Below are 6,501 nucleotides of genomic sequence, written 5' to 3'. Positions count from 1 at the left end.
AGCGCTCCCAGGGATGGGATAGAGAAGGAACCAGGGGTGGACGTTCTGTCGCCCAAAGCGCACGCCCTTTCTCCTGGAGGGGCGCTCTTCCAATCCCCACTCTTCTAATTCACTTAAGTACTAGACTATGACCAGACAAACCGGGTCCGGGATGCTTTCCCGCCCTCCCCCCAGCCCCCCACCCCAAGTAGCCTCAACCTACTCAGACCGCACCCGAGGCTCTGAGGCGCTGCGCCCGACCCCACCCAGCCTGGGACAGAAAAAGGACGGGTGCACGAGAACCGTGTCCTACGCAGCCATCCCTCGGACAGGGCCCTGCTTCTCCTCGCCCCTTGCCCACAACCCCGGGCAGTTCTAGCACAAACTTAGCGATGCAATCCGAGGTCCGGCGGGGCGCGGGACGCGCTCGAGGACGGTGAGACCCCCGAGATCTCACGAGGACCTCCGGGGGGTGGGTGTTAGCACGGACTCTTAAAGGATCTTAGGACGGATGCCTTGCTCGAACGCGTGGCCCGGTCTGCAGGCGTTGACCGATCCTCTTGGTCTTAGAGCCCAGATCCGCCCCCGTGGAGAGGATTTGGGGGGCGCCTCCCCCGTCCCCTCGCACCCTCTCCCCCTCTTCTGCCCTCTCCCCAGCCCCAGCAGACCGGTAGAGGCGGACTTTTCCTTTTCGCCGTTCACTCGGCCGCATTAGCCGAGCCTCGCCACGGACTGGACATCTACGCCATGTGAGCCCTGCGAGCTCGTGCGGCCTCACCTTGCGCGCCCGGGTCCCCTCGGAGCCCCTCGGCGGTTCCCGGCTCGCCCACTTTTTTCCGCTCCACCCCACCCCGCCCCGCCTGAGAACTGGGCGGGGCGGCCCCTTCTTCACCCCGCAGCCCCGCTAGCGCCGGCGCAGAGCTGGAGAAGGACCCGGACCCGAGCGCAAGTGGCGGGCCCAGCTGTGAGCCCGGCGGGAGACAATCCGCCGTCTGCGCTCGAGAGACGCCTCGGCCGCAGGTCAGACCCAGGACGGCATCTCCCTCCCGCGGGCCCGGGCGCTCCGGGGAAGGTGACTGCGGTGGCGTGTGCCCCAGCGCCGCCACGTTTTTGAGGGAAGGGGAACTCTAGTTTTGGCCCCCCTCTATCCTCCCGCGCCCCCCGCCCACCAACGACGGTTTGGAGAGACTGGATTCTTTGGGAACTGGGAATGTTGGGTGGCCTAGTTTGCCTGGGCCTAGGGGCTCTCTCTGGAGCTCCTCCTGGTACCAGCACATCATGCCAGAAAGGGAACTTTGGGCATTTAGAGTCCAGGTTTTCCCCTTCAGCCCTCCCTTGGGACCACGTTGGACTACCTATGGAGCTGACTCATCTTTTCCCTAGCCCAGGGTCACCACACTAGGACATTGGGCCTGGAAAGCAGCCATGTGGGGAAAGAAGCAGGCAATCTGTGTTCCCTCCTGGTTCTACCACAGACCGGGGGCTTCACTGCCCTGTCATGAGGCTGTGCTTTCCTTTCAAGGTTGTTGGGAAGTTACGGAACCAGCGATGCTGCGTAAATGGTTGTGGCTACCCACCCAAAAGGAGTGGTTATGAAGCATGTCCACCTTCCCCTTCAGTTTCTTCCCACAGCCTGGCCTGAAAGCTCACTGCATGCTTTTACTGGTTGAGTGGTACACCTGGCTGGGGCCCAGACTCCTGAAGACGTAGTGGTGGGGGGAAGGGGCAAGACATCCTGGATCAGGGAAGGATCACTGTGGCCACTTCAGCATGTCCAGCCTTTTGCCTTTAACCATCCAAAGCCCTTCACTGGCGTGGAGTGAGTGGAATGCTGAGCTTTTGAATTATGCTGGGCCTACATTGTTTTCATTTGTTTAATGGGAGATGTCAAGTCAGGGAGGAGATCATCCTCTGGGTTCCCTCCTCTGTGACTAGACAACCTGTCCAGGAGCCCTGAGGGTTTGGCTAGAGATGAGGCTTTCCCTGAGCTCCTACCTTCCTCTACTAGAGAGTTCCCCAGCCCCACCCCACCCCCTTCTCCATATTGCCTTTAGGAGGTCTTCACTGGCCTTAGGCACTCCTTGCACCACTCAGGAGAGTCCCAGCCTGAGTCCCCTGCTGCCTCTGTTTCCCTGTCATCCCTAGGTGATTTGTTGGCCTGGGAGAGAGAGCAGGAAGCCAGCCCCAAAAAAAGGATGCACCGGGGGCTGCATCCTTTCTGAGTCTGCCCAGAGAAGCCAAGCTTCAGCCTACCCTCTCTATATCACATTTACATAACATCTGTCACTTTTCTTGCTTGGAATTCAACCTCATTCTCACATTTGATTCTGGTAACCAGGCTAGGAGGTAGACAGTTCAGGCATGTGTACTCCCATAGCCAGAAGAGGAAACCAAGGTCCAGAGCAGATAAGTGACCTGCCTAAGATCACACTAGTGGACTGGCAGCTGCACAGTATCCTGGCCTCAACCCAGTGTTCTGGCCCCCAGGCAAGACTCTGTCCAAGGAACACACACCCACACCCACACCCACACCCACACCCACACACACACACACATGGCAGGAAGCTGAGTCAAAGCAAGGTTTCCAATTAATCTGAGAAAGTAAAGTCCAGGAAGGCAGAGATTTCTGTCTGCTTTGTTTATCACTTAATCTCCAGTGCCTAGGTCAGTGCCCGCTATGTAGTGGGTGCTTATCAAGTGTTTGTTGAATGAATGAAAGATTCTTGGGAGAGAGTCAGTCTCCTGCCATTTGCTACACACTCTGGTCTTGGCCCAGCCCTGGGCCTTGATTCATAGGGGCCTCAAGAGGCCCTGACTCTCCTGAACTGCTGGAGCTCATTCTCTCTGTCCTTTGTCTTTTTTCTAGGGTCTCCATTTTAGGGTGTTCTAACAACTGAGCCCTATTAACATTTTCATCATGGGCTTCCGCTTGGCTCTGACATGGACACGCCTGGTTGGGCCATGGGTGCCCATGGGTGAGTACAGATTGGAGGAGAAGCACAGCTAGGAGCAGAGGAACATCCTCTGTTCTCACAGCAGGGCATCCTCTGGGGCCCTCCAAGGACAGAGGCTGTGTCATATTCACCTCTGTATCCCTAGTCCCTAGCTAACCCAGCACGCTGCACATGGTAGGTGCTCACTTCAAGCTTCTTGACTAGATGAATGGATAATGGAATGAAAAGTTTCCCCAAATACACAGAATTAGGGAGCCTTCATCTGCTGTGTCAGCACTTCCTATTTGATTCCTTACAATCTGGGGGCCCTTTCTCTCTCTTCTGTCTTCTCTCTTTCTTCACGCAGTAAGGACCCCTGACACCCCATAGAGAAAAAGACTGATTAGACACACAAAACAATAAAGGATCTTGGTATCGGACTGGACCCAAAGCTAAAGGGAAGTCACCAGTGTTTTAACACAATATGATAAAAACAAAAACAAAAATCAATAAGATCCGGGAGTTTCCTGGTGGCCTAGTGGTTAGAATTCTGGGCCTTCACTGCCGTGGCCTGAATTCAATCCCTGGTCGGGGAACTGATGGCATGGCAAAAAAATAAAAATTAAAAAAAAATAATAATATCCATAAGCGTTTGTTACTTCAGCTTTGGACAGTCTCTTATTAGAATCTGAGGCCATTCTCTGTAGTCTGGGTCTCTGAGGAGAAAAGTGAGCTTAAGGTGCCACAAATTAGGTTTAAAAGAGCAAGTCGCTGATCACCAGGGGTGGGGGATGCAAGAGGAGAAAGCAGAGAGAATCCGTGGCGTGATCGGTCTTGGCTGGAGGCGATAGCATGGTGAGGCGGCCCGTGCAGCTTCTCCCTTGCCAAAGCTGCCCACATTCCCATTCCTCCCAGTCCTCTCCTTGCCTTGGCCTTGGATTTTCCTTTTTTTCCCAGCTCTTGCCTCTTATTCCAAGAGGTGTTCTCCCCCATACCCTACCCAAGAGGCGGCCTCCTTGTTCTGCCACCGGTTCTTCTTATTTTAGAGATCACATGTATGTGGCTGCCCTAGTTCCTGCCCCATGTCCTGGATCCTTAATTGAGTTCTTTGCTCAAACATCAGGGCCTGAGTCATCTTCCCTCTCAGACCCCCTGGCGAGTGTATGTATGATGTGTGCTGACGTGCGTGCTCCCAGGGCATGGGGCAGGAAAGTAGCTCTGAGATCCTGTCCTTGGTCTGAGTGGAGAGACAACTGGAGGAATGGGTCTCTCTCTGGCTGATGAGAGTCCTTTTCTTTTCTCTGTTCTCTGAGGTGAGCAGAGAGGGAGCCTAAGCCCTGTAGCCTCCTAGTTTGGAGAAAGGACTCTGGCTGGTCATCTGATCTACTGACCAGAAGGATCCTTGCTCCACTTCTGATTCTAGACCCTTCCTACTGCCCCCACTGCCTGAGTTCTTTCCTCAACAGCTGAGTGCTTCCTCCTAGACCCTAGTTTTTGGAGAATAAAATAGGGTCAATAGAGGAATCATATGGGGAACATGATGCCCCAGAATAGGAGGCAGCAAGGTTATCCACATGACCAGCCAGTCCCTGATCTCACCCAAGAAACTGGGGAAAAGATCGGGGTAGCAATAGGGCCCAAAGCCACAGCCCCATGGCCCATACCCTTGCTCTGAGAGCGGCTCAACGAGAGAGAGCCAAGCCCCTCTCCATATTTCCCCTGCCCAGGGGTGAGTCACAGAATGACATGTCCTTCACTGGGTGGAAGAGTGGCTGGCTCTTGCACTGTATGATGTTTTAGGGCTGGGAACAGTTTCTTTCCTGTCCCCCAGGGAGTTGGGGTGTGAGGGCAGTAGAAGGCTCCTACATCCCTTGCGCCACCGCCACTGTTCTATTTCACCCTCCTCTTCCTCTCTGAGGCCATTTATCAGCACACACTGGCTACACCACTTAAGTGCTCTCTGCCATATTTGTCCAGTGAGCAGCTTGAAGACTGGGCTTGAGTTTGGACATACTTTGCCCTGGGTAAACGCCCTCTATACCCTACCTCCTGCACTGTGCTGGGTATCCACTTTCTGCTGCTGGCTTGTCCTCTCTTGCACTGACTTGCTCAGCTGCCCCTTCCCTCTGTTCTCACACAGGAGCTCAGAACCCCATTTCATGGGAGGTGCAGAGATTTGATGGGTGGTTCAACAACCCCATGGAGCACAGATGGGGCAGCAAAGGTAGGTGAGAGCCAAGTGGAGATGGAGCCCCAGGGTCAGGGAGGTAGCCACCACTAAGGGGCAAGGGCTGTCAGGTACCAGCAAAGGCTCACCCATTCCTAAGGTTTTAGGATCTGTGGTGTGGAAAGGAGCCTGGCAGAGAGGTCAAGGAGCCTCCTGAGGATTCATCCTTGTCCCTACCCCTCCTACTCTAGGGTCTCGGCTGCAGCGCCTCATCCCAGCCAGCTACGCAGATGGTGTGTACCAGCCCTTCCGAGAGCCTCACCTGCCCAACCCCCGGGCACTTAGCAACACAGCTACGAGGGGCCCCACAGGGCAGGCCTCCCTGCGAAACTGCACAGTGCTGGGGGTCTTCGTCCATGAGAGCCTCAACCTCTGGGGAAGGGAGGCCAGTGGGCGTCAGCTGGACACCTCTATGTCTGAGGCGGGGAGTCAGGGAATGAGGGAGAGAGTGATGGAGGGTCTGAGAGAAGGGGTGAGAGATGGAAGAGGAGGCAATGGGGTGGGGTAGGGGTGGGAGCAAGGGGAGAACGTCTGCTTGGGGGAGGCATAAATCTGCACCACCTTGAGTTGTTGATGGGAGTGGGGTTAGAGGAGCATGGAAATAATCTGGTAGGTACTCCTGGGGGGACTCTGTTCTCACTCTGCCCCTGTGGCTCCTAGGACAAGTTCAGGGCAGGGTTCTGATTCTGGTAAAAGGGCTGGGGGTGGGCCAGCAAAATGGGGGTGCCAGGTGGGCCTGACTGCAGTGACTGTGGGTTGTTGGCTCCCAGCAGGAATGCTCAGCTCCTACTGGCCATCCATGGTGCCCACACTTGCTTTCCAGTTTCCAGTGTCCCACAGAGACTGGCAGGCCCTTTGGGCAGGCTACTCCCAGCTGCATGTTGGAGCCGGTGCTGCCAGCCCTACTGCTTAGGCACATTCACTGGGCACCTCCCAGTTACTCAGGAGAAGACCAAACTCACAACGAAAACAGTTTGGACGAAGGCTTGGGAAGGGGTGGGGAGGTCAAGGCTTACACTTGCCCATAATGGCTTCTGAGTCTTTTGAAGCTTCAAGGGAAGGGGGCTGGGGGTCTAGATACACGGCTCAGTGGCCCTCAGCTGGCCCTCCCACGCCCTCCCCCATTGCGGGCAGGCTACCACGTGCTCTTGGACCTGGTGAGCGTGGAAAAGCCTGGCTGCCCGGCCCAGGTCCTCAACATCCACATCCCGCCCGGAGACCCCGTGTTCGATCGCGACCAGAGCGGGGACGCGGTGCTGCCCTTCCAGAGGAGCCGCTGGGACCCCGAGACCGGACAGAGCCCCAGCAACCCCCGGGACCTGGTGGGCGGGGCAGGCGGCTGGGGGGGTGGGGGCGGGGCGG

Source organism: Physeter macrocephalus, chromosome 11 (assembly GCF_002837175.3).
Source record: "Physeter macrocephalus isolate SW-GA chromosome 11, ASM283717v5, whole genome shotgun sequence".
Taxonomy (NCBI): Eukaryota; Metazoa; Chordata; class Mammalia; order Artiodactyla; family Physeteridae; genus Physeter; species Physeter macrocephalus.
Note: the sequence above shows the minus strand (reverse complement) of the source record.